Source organism: Callospermophilus lateralis, chromosome 13 (genome assembly GCF_048772815.1).
Source record: "Callospermophilus lateralis isolate mCalLat2 chromosome 13, mCalLat2.hap1, whole genome shotgun sequence".
Lineage (NCBI taxonomy): Eukaryota > Metazoa > Chordata > Mammalia > Rodentia > Sciuridae > Callospermophilus > Callospermophilus lateralis.
Window position 1 is genome coordinate 68,698,498 of NC_135317.1, and position 14,661 is coordinate 68,713,158.

The 14,661-nt window shown below is 36.2% G+C and overlaps 1 pseudogene; it reads right to left on the bottom strand.

Moving 5' to 3' along the window:
• Positions 1–1,298: 1,298 nt before the first annotated feature.
• Positions 1,299–14,661, bottom strand: part of LOC143412090 (squalene synthase pseudogene) — a 29,824-nt pseudogene continuing 16,461 nt past the window's right edge.

The window sequence follows — 14,661 nt, forward strand, 5'->3', positions numbered from 1 at the left end:
ACGTGTCACTTGTATGTCAATTTCCATAGTACAACAGATTCTTCCTCTCAAGTCCTTTTCCAACTTGAATTTATGACTTTCTTTGGAGTTGAGAAGGCCTTGTCCTCCAGGATACAAAGAGATCATTCTGGCTATGAATGTGAGCAGGCCTTGGCCTTTCCTTATCAAGGAGACAATTTGCCAACAAAATTGACAAGGTCATGTCTCAGCTAATTTCAAGTAACTGGTTTTCCCTAAAATTTAATCGCACCCACCCCAGACCTGACATAAAAATTAAAAATAAAAATAAAACTTCAATCAGATGCCAGTGAACTTCTGCTTTATTTATTTCAAACAAGAAATATTGAGGAATGGGTTTTCTTAAATCTCAAGACAATAATCAAAAAGAAAGATCTAAGTATTTCAACCTACTAACAAAGTACTAGGCACTAACTAAGTATTTGTTGATAAATAAACAAATAATTAATAAATTTTAGCACTTAATGATGTGGAGAAATCAGAAAGCAGATCAAGAGTTGACAGTCATGAACTTCAGCAGTAGAGAAAGTGTGTCCTACTACCTCTGTTCACTAGTTTTATTTTTGTGTAAGACACTGTGCTTTTATTTCTCCATGGGGAAAAAAAATATATATCTAAGCCTCATTTTTCCCATCTATAAAATAACATTGTAACAGTTTGTCTTCACAGTCTTACATGCTGAATAGTTGAGATCATACTTGATCGCGTATGTTATAAACAGTGAATGGACTTCAAGGACCAACAGGTTTCAGACTATGAGAAAAAATTCCAGAACACACAGAACTGTTTTGCCAGCCTGGACATGCAGAAGGTAAGTCTGCATTCTTAGAAACTTGGAGATGTTACCCAGAGTGATACATAATCCTATCTACTACATTCAAACCAGTTAAAACTAACTTATGAGAAAAATGGGATCCAGACAAAAAGAAAAAGCATTTCATTTTCTACTACCATAGGTAAATGAAATGCGTTTAACCATGATTCCAGCCATTAATTCCCCCTGAATGTGATCTGTGACAGTCCCACAGGCAACCATTCCCTCTAAACCGCAGCAGTGAGTGTCCTGTTACTGACCACAGAGGCAGAAGGGACCACCACTCACAGTACCAGGTGGCTGAGGATGAGGCATCCTTTCCTGTTATTTTTATTTGTTTCTAGCTACACTTCACAGTTTCTAAAGGTCTGAGCACATAGAATTCTATTGGGGATTGAACTAGGAGAAAAATAATAAAGGGAAACCAACATCCATCTTTTAAGATAAATCCGTTTCACAGCAAACTTCAGATTCCAGAAAAAGTCAGATCAATATTCTCTGGTTGAACATAGTCTTCTGTGTCGAAGAAATGCTGCCCAGATACTTCCAGTTCAGGGCAACCAAGAGCATGAGAAATGTCGGATAAATGGGGAGTCCTGGCTTTGGGAGATCAGCTGACATTTATTTGGGAGAGGATTCACCTTGTTTGAGTGGAAAATGGGTCTGAGTTGAGGATTCTATGATAAATCTCTTCATATACTGATCTTTTAATATCATTGACAACTTACAACTTTGACAACTGGCACAAGGTGGCATTCATGGCTTGGGTTACTGCTTGCCCTTTCCCAATCTTCACTACCTGGTTGAACACCTGCTGATTACTAGCAGCCAAAGCAGCAATGCCATGAGTACACAATAACAGAAGTTAAGCACCCTCTGGTTTCTGAGTCTGGAAAGGTAAATAACAACATCTGGAATGTGGTACACGGCATTGATTATGAGTTCATTCAGGCAAATGAGTCGATATTCTCTGGCTTAGCAAAATGCTCCAACTTCTTAATGTATCTGCTTCAAGATCTCTTGAAGCCCAAATTCTCCCTTCTTACTGGTCCTCTGGAGAATCATGCATGATATTAGTTTTCTGAAAAATAGACCCATAGACTTGGCAGGCTCTAGGTCCTCACCAACTAGCAACTCCTAGTATTTGACTTCAAACACATTTGATAGATGTTAATTATGAAAATTTGTGTTCAGACTTTAATAATTTTTATAAGAAGTTTAAAGAACGAACTTCAGAACTATAGCTATGTTTTACTAATAAAATTATTACCAGCAGATAACATGATTTCAAGGACAAGTTTTTTTTAAAGTGTGTAACAAATACCAATTATAATGTTGAAGCTTCTAAATTAATTTATTTGAAATATTTTTTGCTTCTATTCAGTTCCTTGCAACGTGAACTTTTGTTTTTCAAAATGTAGGGGAATTAAGCCCAGAAACCCTCCTCCTCAAAGAGTTACTCAGGAGAAGCCATGTGAACATTTGTTAAAAAAAAAAAAAAATCAGTGCAGAGTGATAGATGATGACCCCTAAGGCCTTGTGATAGTTGATTCACATATCATACAAGACACAATTTTTTGTGATGGCTTACATCCAGTCAGCTGCCACCAATACTTCCCTCCTTCAACAAGCACCCTGTTCCCCATCAAGGAGTGAAGTCTTTTCCTCCCCTCTCAAAGCTGGGCTAAGGTGAGACACCTGCTTGGCCAATACAACATGGAGAAATTGAGGTTCTCAAGCCAACAGGAGTAAGCTAGAGGAATTTTAAATTATTTTAATAAAATATATTTTATTCACTACAGTTTTACAAACTAGAGAGAATTGAAGCAAAAAGATCTATTCAGAAGTGACAAAATAAAACTGTGTCCTAAATAATGCCTGAATGAATGTTACATACTTACCTGTCCTAAAGTTATCTTTTATCATACCTTAGTATTATAATATTTATGCTTTTATATTCCCTTTTTATTGAACTCCTTTATCCTTACTTGGAAACTACTAATTAAAAATTAAAAGACACTGAGTTTTCAGCCAGGCACAGTGTTGCATGCCTGTAATCCCAGCAGTTCAGGAAGCTGAGGCAGGAAGATCAAGAGTTCAAAGTAGCCCCAGCAACTTAGGGAGGCAATTAGCAACTCAGCGAGACCCTGTCTCTAAATAAAATATAAAAAGGGCTGCAGATGTGGCTCAGTGGGTAAGCACCTCTAGGTTCAATCCCCAGTACCAAAAAAAAAAAAAAAAAAAAAAAATTGAGTTTTCAGAACTTTTTCCCACCTTACATGTCATTGATTAGTATAAATATTTATTGTTTTAAAAGCGCTAAAAAAAAATCCAACTTTATTTAGAAAACAAGGAAATCTGTCGCACAGTTAAAATAAGTGTCACACATTAGCCCACAGATTCTTTTTGTTTTTCTTGTTTGTTTTTCAACAGATTGTCGTTGTGTTACCCTGAACTTACAGCCTTCTCAAGTATCTGGAATTACAGGTAATCAACACCAAGGCCAGCTATCTTGTGTTTTTACTTTCATGATAATCTTTTTTTATTCTTGTATTCAATTTCAAAGGTCATTTGATCATATTTTAAACACATATTAAAGAAGAGATAAACCTGAGTGTGAGGCGATGGGTTAGTTGAACTATGTTAGATTTGTGTTTTCCCAGTCTTTTTTATCTGCAAAACCACATTTGCAAATTAAACAGCTGTTTTAATCCATGCTGCTCAAAAGTAAAAGAATCTCTAAACTTCCTTTTATAACACATTTTACTAACGCCAAAATCTTAAACTAAACCACTTGAATACTGTGTTTATTGGCTTAAGTTCTTTAGAGCTTGATGGAGGTACTATTTGTCACTACAAATTTCTTCTCTATCATGTGTGAAGCACGAGAGAATAGACATATAATTCTCTCTTTCTGAAAATCGGTCTCAGGGTAGATCCACTTCAAAAGCTTAGAGTCCAACTTTGAAGTTCTCTCCACTTCAAAAGCTTTGCCTTGAAGTGTGTTGTGGAAAGAAATGCACGGAGGGACGTCCTGAATATTAAGATTTATTAAGAATTACTTCCTGTTGTGAAAAATAGAAGCAAAATAATAAACGGGATGTCATTCTGAAAGGAAACTTGAAGAGATATAGAAATCAAATTCTCCTTTACCAAAAAAAAAAAAAAAAAGTTTATTTTTAAGGGTGTCAGCATGCTTTTTCTTCACAGCTTTATTTGATTAGCAACCAAAAGGTACAAGTTATTCATCCTAAACAAGACAATATTGCAAACGGTTTAAGTATTTTTTAATCCTAATAAAATTTAAAATTGCATTAAAGAAAAGAACTGTACATAAAGCCAAGGGTAAAAAAAGAGTAGTGCTATTTGTCTTTGTCATCAAATTAGTTTAGAAATATTTAAAATATTTAGAAACAATTGAAAGTACTACTTTATGAGATATGGAATAGCACAGAGATAGTATAAAAGAATATATGCCATTTATTCTTTATTTAGGAGACACACTTAACCTGTAGTAGCTCCATAAATACAGAAGTATTTCTTTGTCCATTGATATGGCTCTAAATTATTGAGTGCCAGCCACGGTGTAAGTGCTCAGGACACATTTGCTAAAGAAATGAATGAATCACTAATAAACCAGAGAGAATACTGAAAAAGGATAGCAGAGTGATTGCATAATAGAACATTACAGTTGTTCACAGATCATGAACATCTAGACCTGGAAGAAACCTCCAGAAATTACTGAGATCTTTGCTCCTCAAAGTGTGGTTTGCAGACCAGCAGCAGCTACATCACCTGAGAGTTTGTTAGACATGCATATTCTCAGAGCCCATCCAGATGGCTTGGATCAGAGTCTGCATTTTGGCAGGTACAATAACGTTTGCAAAAGTCCTGACTTAAATTATTCTGGCCATAGCCCTACTATGGGACATAGGCATGTCTGATCATTTATTATAGCACAGGACAGAAATGAAAGAGGCCTTTGGGAAACTGATCCCCTAATTGATACTGATAACGAATAGTTTCTATGAGGAGTAGGCACAGGACAAAAGAAAAAGGAAGACAGGCTTGGTGACACATGCCTGTAATCCCAGGGACTTGGGAACTTGGGGCAAGAGGATCACAAGTTGAAAGCCAGCCTGGTCAATTTAGCGAGGCCCTAAGCAACTTCGCTAGACCCTGTCTCGACATAAAAAAATTAAAAAGTCTGGGCATGTAATTCAGTTGGTAGAGTCCCCCTGAGTTCCATCCCCAGTGCAGTGAGAAAAGAGAGGGGATGGGCGGTGAGTCTCTGGTCATAGCCTAGGTAACTATCAACAAAACATGGTTGAAGACCAAGTAGAAATATTTCACAATAAGGAAAAATAGCAGTGGCCCCATCAAGCAGGTTTCTTATCAGTTCAAAAGGAGGTAGGTACCCTCTAGTTCCTTGGAAGGTCCATATAGATAGATCACAGCGCTTCAGACACTGCACTGAAATATTAGAGAAGGACTCTGGGATTGGTGTGATAAAAGGAAGACAGAAAGGAAGGAGTAAAAGAAGATGGGAGGGAAACAGGTAACCAAGGGAGAAGCAGGGAGAAAGAGAGAGGAAGGATCTAAAAAAAGGTATGGGAGTGGGGGGAACAGAAGTAACCTCAGGAACCAAGAGAAAAAGAGGAAAAACTGTTCTATTAAAGATCTACTGTGTGATAGACACTGAGCCAGGTGCTTTGAATATAGTATCCAATTAAATCCCATACCGTATTCATTATTATCTGAACACTGAAAGTGAAAAGGTAAAACTGAAGCTGAGAGAACAAAAAGAACATAAACAATCACTTCACAGGAATCACATATGAGCAATAAAAATTCAAAGAGCTCAGGTTTATGAGAAATCAGGGAAATACAAACCAAAACCAAATGAGATCCCATTTTCTGCATATGGGTTAATAAAAATGAAGATTACTGACAATACCAAAGATAGCAGATGCAGATCAGTAGGAACTCTTACATATTGCTTGTGGGAATATAAATTGGTATAATTGTTGCTATGGTTTAGATGTGAGGTGTCCCCCCCCCAAAAAAAAAGAACTCATATGTAAGACAGTGCAAGAATTTTCAGAGGTGAGATGATTAGATTGTGAAGTATAACCTAATTATTGGATTAATCCACTGATATAGATTAACTGGGTGGTAAATTTAGGCAAGGTTGTAGCTGAAAGAAATTAGTCATTATGAGCATGCCTTTGGGTTTACATTTTGTCCCAAGGGAGCAGAACTCTCCCTCTGCTTCCTTATTGCCATGTCCTGAGCTGATTTTCCCCTCCATACCCTTCTGCTGTGATGTTCTTCTTCACCTTGGGCCCAGAGTTATGGGGTCAGCCAACTGTGGACTGAACCTCTGAAACCATGAGCCAAAATAATTTTTCTTCCTCTACCTTGTTCTTGTCAGGTCTTTTGGTCACAGTGACATAAAGTTGACTAAAACAATCACTTTGAAAATTTTAGCATTATCTTGTAAAGTCGATGTTCATATCCTTCAACCTAGCAATTCTATCTTTAGGTGTATACCTTAGCTAGAGACAATCTTACAAATGGGAAAAGGTGAGATTGACAAGAATCTCCATAGCCACATTGCTCATGACAGAAAAAAAAATACTAGAAAATGTATGTTGAATAAAGAGCAGATAAATAAATTGTGGTACATTCATACAATACAATACTGTGGAGCAATGAACAGGAATGAATTGGAGCCACATTGAGCAACTTGGATTTATTTTTGCAGCATACTGAGAGTAATAAGCAAGTCTTAAACACAACATATAATATAAAATCTTTGCTTTAAAGATCACAAGCAATGCTAAAAGAAATGTTGAACCTAATGTGAGTGCTAACATTCCCAACATATAACCCCACTGGTTCAAGGAGCCACAAGCCAAGATATTGTAAACTGAGCTGTGATTTCCTGTAAGTACAGTATTATGTAGTGAGTTTTCATATCACACTCAAGGAAATGACAATAATGTACAAACATGCATTTTTACAACCATGGAATATGTAAAACAACAAAATATAAAACTACATTGGAAATGTTCCTTTGTGGGGGTCAGTTCTGTAATCAATTTGCTCAATGTGGGCTCTATCAAATCATGTCCAAGGATGTGTCTCTTTCCTGATGAATCTCCCTCTAAAGAAAACATTCTTTCCTCCAAGGAACTTTGATCTGCCTTCAAAATGAAGGTCATCCTTTCTGTAATTCCCATTGCCCATGTGATGCACATGAATGCCTCCAGCTTTTGAACAGTAAAATGATAAGAGGGTTAGGAAGAGAACAGAGGGGAGGAAAAATCAGTTTCTATAGTGACTTCTTCAGAGTGACCAGTAGCTGCAGCAGAACAGCTCTTGAGCCTGGGGTGCTTTCTTTAGACTCATTCATAAATAAGAGTCAAAGTCAGCATAATAAATGGCATAAAAGCAGCAGTGGAGTGGGATGGCTGGGTAAAATGAAGGTTAAGAATGTCTTATGTCTGTTCGTGACATGAGGTGCACCTGTTTATCCATATCCTCGTCTCTGGATTTAAAAATTAAGAAACAAGGGCTGGGGTTGTAACTCAGTGGATGAGCGCTTACCTGGCATGTGAGGCGCTGGGTTTGAGTCTCAGCACCACATGAAAATAAATAAGTATAAAATAAATAAATAAATAAAGGTCAATCAAAAACTAAAAAAAAAAATTAAAGTAAGAAACAAAATGGGATAAATCCATACATAATTATACATTCTAAAGACCTAGAAAGGTTAGAAATATGACTCCAAGTTTATCAAGTGATAAAGCACAGAACTTATTTGAAGAGAAAGGAGTTTCAAAAAACATCAGATGTCAGTGATGTAGCCCTACGCATAAAGCTATTGGATATAAAAATAAGGACTGGTGGCATGTATTAGTCTAAGTCATTTACCTCCGTCGGGCTAGCCAAACAAATCAACAGAGAGCTGGAGTCAGCCTGTACCACTGGTTTTCCAAGCCTGCATTACAGCTTTTCAGCATATTTCCACCATCATGGAAGGAAAGGAAAAGTTGATCCATGTCTACGTTGACATGGGAGCTGCATGGAAGTGAAATATAATCATCTACTTCTAGTTCTTCCGCTTTTGTTCCACAAACCTCTTCAGCTGAACAATTTATAGGGTCTGAGCTTCTTGAGAGGAGAATTCTTTATAGTTTGGCATAAAGATTCAGCCACTATAACCAGTAATGATGACATTGTTACATAAATATAAATTTAGTAATTTTTTTTTACTGCAGTTTGAGTTGATAGAAGTAGGAAATATCTGTGCTATGTGTTGTAAGGCAATGAGAAGCACAGCATGTCTCCCTCAGGGAGCTTATGGTAATATAATATAATAATACAAAAATAATATAAAATACAAAAGCTGTGATAATATAATATACAGGTGATAATATAAAAATACAAAAGCTGTCACATCTGGAATCAAAGAGATATTCTAAAAGGTAATATTCAAATTAAAGAAGAAATTATAAGGGAAATTATAAAATTTCCTAGACCTAAATAATAATGAAAAAACTGTGTAGGACTCCACTAAAGTACTACTCAAAAGATATTTTATAGTTTAAGTAAAAAAGATGGAAAATAAGTGAGCTACATGTTCATCTTGCAAGGGCAGAAAGAGCAACAGAGTGTACCTGAAAGAATAAGGAGGAAGTTTGTAGCTATACAGGCAAAAATCAATGGATTAGAAAATTTAAAAAATCAAAATGTGATAAACTATAATGGATGGCATTGGACAAGATAATGCTAAGTGAAGTTAGCCAATCCCAAAAAAACAAATGCCAAATGTTTTCTCTGATATAAGGGGGCTGACTCATAATGGGGTAAGGAGGGGGAGCATGGGACAAATAGATGAATTCTAGATAGGGAAGAGGGGAGGGAGGGAAAGGGAGGGGGCAGGGGATTAGCAAGGATGGTGGAATGTGATAGACATCATTATCCAAAGTACATGTAAGAAGACTCGAATTGGGTGTCAACCTAGTTTATATATAAACAGAGATATGAAAAATTGTGGTATATATGTGTAATAAGAATTGTAATGCAAAAAAACACACAAATACATGTATAATGACATGAATTGGTGTAAACATACTGTATACAAAGATATGAAAAAGTGTGCTCTATATGTGTAATAAGAATTGTAATACATTCTGCTGTCATGTATTTAAAAAAATAAAATCAATAAAAAAAAAACTACACAAATGCCAGAGAGTCTAAATAGTTCTATATTCTTCTGGAATGATGGGGAAAAAAAGAGTTGAATAAACTAAATACATAATAAGGGGGGAAAGTAACAAAAATATATCAGAGAGCTTAAAGGTAAAGACAATATGAACAATATCCACTAATACATCTGGTAACCTAGAAAAAATGGATATGATTTTGGAAAAATATAATTATAACACCAGAGTTGGAATAAATAGAAACCTTGAACAGACATGAATTCTACGCAACAATTAAACTAACTGATGGCCTTTCTATTATAGTAGTTGTTCCAAAACACAGAGTAAGAAAGGTAACCTACTTTCTTTCATAATGTTAAAATAATCTTGATTCCAAAATTAAAGTTCAAAAATCTGGAAAAAATATATATGTGTGTGTGTGTGTGTGTGTGTGTGTGTCTGTGTGTGTATGACTTTAGATTGGAGAATTATCTCACAAACAAAACTTAAAAAGCATAAATTCTAAGTCTACATAGTGACACAGCTGAACAGTTTCTTTTCAACAAAAGTTAACCATGGACAACATTTCCCAGGAAAGAGATGAGGAGAAAGTACTCATGATTTCCAAAACAATTAATGTAATTAATATCTAAAATATACCAAGAACTTTTTTCTATTCAATGAGAAAAAGACAAAAAAAAGATAGGAAAAAAATTAGTAAATAATGTGAAGAGGCAATTTACAGAAGGAAAATCTCAAATGAATTATAATTACCTTATTAGTTATGAAAAATGCAAAGTAAGACAAATATTTATCCTCATCAGATTGCATAAATTTGATGTAACATAATGCAGGTGCTATAGGAAAACAAGATTTCCATGCAGTGTTGAAGGAAATAGAAACAGATGTGACTACTCTTGAAAATAATCTGATAGTCCTTGAAGAAACATATCATGCCTGAGGGTATAGTCTAGCCATCCTACTCTTGGGTAACTATGGATATCCTGGAAGAATTTCCTACAGTTCTGTGTGTATCCTACAACACTTCTAAAGTTCTAGATGCTCATGCCAATATTAGCTTTGGCCAGAGTTGAGTCAGCCTTGGGACCATCACTGAGGAAGTAAAATAGGTCAAAAAATTTATAATACCATTCAGTAAGTAGTTAACATAGAACACTAAAAACATAGTAGGGAGAAAAGCATTTTGAAAAGCAGATTTAGTCTGTGGCACCATAACACAGAAATTGACAAGACAAATCTTATTTCTCAAAAAGTATATCACAGAAATATTTCAAACCTGTTAAAGTAGATACCTTGAGAAAAAAGGGAGGTAAGAAATTAATGTGGATAGGGAGTAAAGATTTTTTCCCAAAATGTAATAAATTTTTAAAAAGAAGTCTTTCATGAACCAATCATAATACTATGAATTAGTTAAGATTAAATCTGAGCTTGAAGTTGAGAAAAAAGAATGATATGCCAAAGCCAAAAATAATTTTTCAACACATTCATTTGCACCTCTCCTATGTGTCCAACAGTAGGCACAGGGTCCCTGGGATGAACAAGACCTTGCCATCATAAAGCTTACCCTCTGGTGTCAGTGGTGGACAATAATCAAGTAAACATACATTATAATGTCAAGTTTGAGTTCTATGAAGAATGAAGGAGGGGGAAGAACAAGGAGTTAGCAATCATTGTATCTCTCATAGTCCTATAGGTCCTGTTGTGAGTACTTTGTTTATTCTCTCAATCATAACTGTAGTTATCTGGCACCTGCTGCAAGAGAACTAAATGTGAGCACTAGGAACTCAATGAGGTCCTATCTGTAATTTGAAATCACCAGGGTGGGAGTATTTACACAATGGAAATTGGCACACTCACAAATCAGGGCTGTTTCTCTCACATGCCCACAGAACTGTTAACATCCTTCATACCATTAACAACACTGTTAGTCAGCAGAGATGGAGCTCTTCACATCACACAGCCAATGAAGTGGAACCCAGGCAATCTAACCATAGATTCTAGATGTTTAAACCTCCGTATACTGAGATATATGGAACTGAAGACGGTGACAGGATCAAGGAAAAGAATGTTGTACCAGAACACTTGATATGTTTGGAGACACACACACACACACACACACATACACACACCAAAAAAATATATTTTTTTCAATATATATATATATTTTTTCAATATATATATATATTTGAGAGTGTATATATATAATATATCTTTTTCAAAATATATATATCATATAATATATATATATGAATGAATGAAGGAGCTGCAATCTCACTCTGTGATTACAATACTATAATTAACAACACTGATTTTACTCACAACCACTTCCTTCTCTGGACAAGGATCCCTACTACAATTTGCATACCTGTTCCCTGGTCTGTGTGGCTCTGTGCCAGTGGCAGCCCTAGTGGAAGAAGCTGGCTTTATTTACTTGACTGAGTTGGCCTTGCCTGGAGGGAGAAATGATTAGCAAAATACATTCAGTAGGATGATGAATATTTGCACTTCTTTTGACCACACAGATGAGGCCCCTCAGAAAGAAAACCAGAAATCTGCCCTCAAGGAAATGTGTTTGTAACCAATTTGATTTTATCTAAAATAATTATAATAATGTATTCCAATCTTCACGGTGATTGCTTCCTCGAGATTTTCTAATACTCTTCATGTGATCTGAGTTCAACCATTTTCTGGTAACCAAATCAGAAGCAAAGGACATTTGTGAAATGAAAGTTCTGTGGTCTGAAAAATGATACAAATGGTGGAAAAATCAGGTCAACTCTACTTTCCCAAAGATTTATTATAACTTCTTCATCTAGAAATTTTTTATTGCCATGATAAGATATAAAATATAATTTATTGGCATAATAACTTACATACTTAACAGTACAGTGTGATAACTTAATATATATACATATATACTTTATATATATATACATATATATATATATATATCTGTGTATATATCTGTGTGTGTGTGTATATATATATATATATCTGTGTATATATATATGTATATGTACATATATAATTATAAGGACCAAAACAGAGTAATTAGCATTTCCATCTCCTTAAACACTCACCATTTCTTTGTTTGGGGAGCCTTCGGGCTCCTCTATTCTAGTTCTTCATGAAATCTATGATGAATTATTGACAACAGTAGTCACTTTACTGTGCTATAGACATTAGGACTTACTCCTTCTATGTAACTGTATTTTGGCACCTTGTCCAACCTTCCTCTGTCCCTCTTCCCCTCCCCTTCTGGCACTAACTTCTTATACATTGAGACTATCAGCATTCCTGTGTTTGGTTTTTTTTTTTTCCTTGTTTTGTTTTGTTTTAATATGATGAATGTGCAGGAGTAAAATATTCATAATGTATAAAAATTAAATCGAAATCTACACACTCAAAGCACACATGCCAAAAAAATAGTCATAGATTCTTTATGAGATCTCAGTATAGAATTGATGTTTCCAGCATTTGTTTAAAATTTTCCTTTGAATGACAGTCAGTAGGCACCAAAGAGTCTTATAAGGAAAAATAAATTGGGATCTGTTAAAGTCAGCTCATCTTCTTGACAAAAAGGATCCTTGAGGAAAGAACTGCGTGCCTGCAGTGATCTGGGCTTCCCTCCCTCCTGACTCTTTGAGATTGTTCTCCTTTGTAATAGTGTCTCTTCCACATGAGTGTGTCCACATGGTGTTGATTTTCAGCTGGTTGTTGGTGCGTGGTGTTCTTAAAAAACACAGCCCCGGACACTACCTGAGACGGCTTCGGAGTCAGCCCAAGGTGTGCCCCAACTCCTCTCCACAGGACAGTGAGATGCCTTTTTCTTTGGGATTTATAATTTTAAGTTAAATTTTTACTTTATTTATTATGTGCAATGGTTGGCGTCCCTGCCTTTTCCTGGGTGAACAAAGAAAACCCCTGGAAAATAACCCCCAAACTCTGCCTGGCTTTGTGTCTTTTATGTTTTCCTTCAACCAGAGTGAGCAAACACAGAGACAATTACCGCACACAGTAAAAGAAATAAATGACTGTTTTGTCCTGCTTTTCCCTTTATCTCCCAGTTGTGCGTAGTCAGTGCTCCATATTTGAGAGCATTATGTAGTCTGTGATGTACTTCTTCCTCTTAATAATACACCAAAGATATCATATTGGGCCAAAAAAAGCAGCTCCAAGAAATTCTGATATTGAAGGCTGTATGATTTTTAAAACTTACATTGGCTCATTGTGCCAACAACCGGAACAACTAATTCCAGAAACCCAGCTACATTTCAAACAGAAAGCATTGGCTTTGTTCCTCCCTGTAGTATGTGGGTTCATAAATTCAAACCAGTTCCCAAGTGATAAAACAGGTACAGCATACAGATCTGTCTATAAGGAAAAAAAAAATTTTTTTTTTTCTTTTTGTAGTACTAGGGATTGAACCCAGGGCCTGGTGCACACTAAGAAAATACTCTACCCCTGAGCTATATCCCAGCTTTCTCTATAGGAAAATAAAACTCAGAGCTTTCCTGAAATGATACACTCCAAAGAAATATCGCAGACCCCATACCAGGATAGGAATAGATGGGAGTCACAGCTCCTTTTATTGTAGTTCTACATCTTTCTGTGATTGTTTTTTTTTCTGTGTCTCATGCTTCTTTGGCATGGAGCCAGTCTGCCTTTTATACTTGCTGCAGAGAAGCATCTGTCTCTCTGATTTCAGTCACTTGAAGTTTAGATCTGAGTAGCACCCTCAGCCATGATTTACATGGCCATACTTGTCCTGTTTGGTTTGTAGTTTACAGAGGTAACTGCTCTTTCTGTGGTGTGGTACTGGTTGTAGCTCCCTGTCATGCGGGGAGTGGCTGTTCTCCCTTGCTCTGGACAGATCCATGCTCTCCAGTCTCTAAGCACCCGTAAACACATCTGTGCACACAGGTGCTGCTAGAGGTGGGTGTAATTAAAGGTTTGATAGTTGGCCGGTTATTGCACTGTTGAGAAGAATTCACTCTTTTGCTACCTATGCTGTGGGGTGTAAGGTCTCTTCCCAGCATTGTCCCTAACACCTACCACACTGAGGGCAGTCCAGGATTTTGCCATTTAAAAATATCTTGGGGGGCGGGGGAAGCTGGGGTTGTGGCTCTGTGGTAGAGAACTTGCCTAACATGTGTGAGGCCCTGGGTTCGATCCTCAGCACCACATATACATAAACAAAGTTAAAAATCCATTGGCAACAAAAATTTTTTTAAAAAAAAATATCTTGCCCGATATATTCAGCCTGTTTAAACAATTTGTATAGATTGGACCATATGACATTGTCAATACCTGACCTACAAAAGATGGCAATACAAATACTGCCCTCCAGGATAGTGAAATATACAGCTAGTCTAAGAAATATTCATTGTCAGGCTATCAACTACAATCGTACCATTATTTTCTCCCACAATTCAATACTCAAACACATATCGTTATTTTTATCTCATACCTACCTCATAACATGAAGACATTTCGTGAGTATTTCAGACTCTATAATTCGGAAAGAAATTTTCCCATCCTACTATAGCTAACCCACTCATCTGTTTTTCTTTTATTATCGCTAACAGTCTTGCA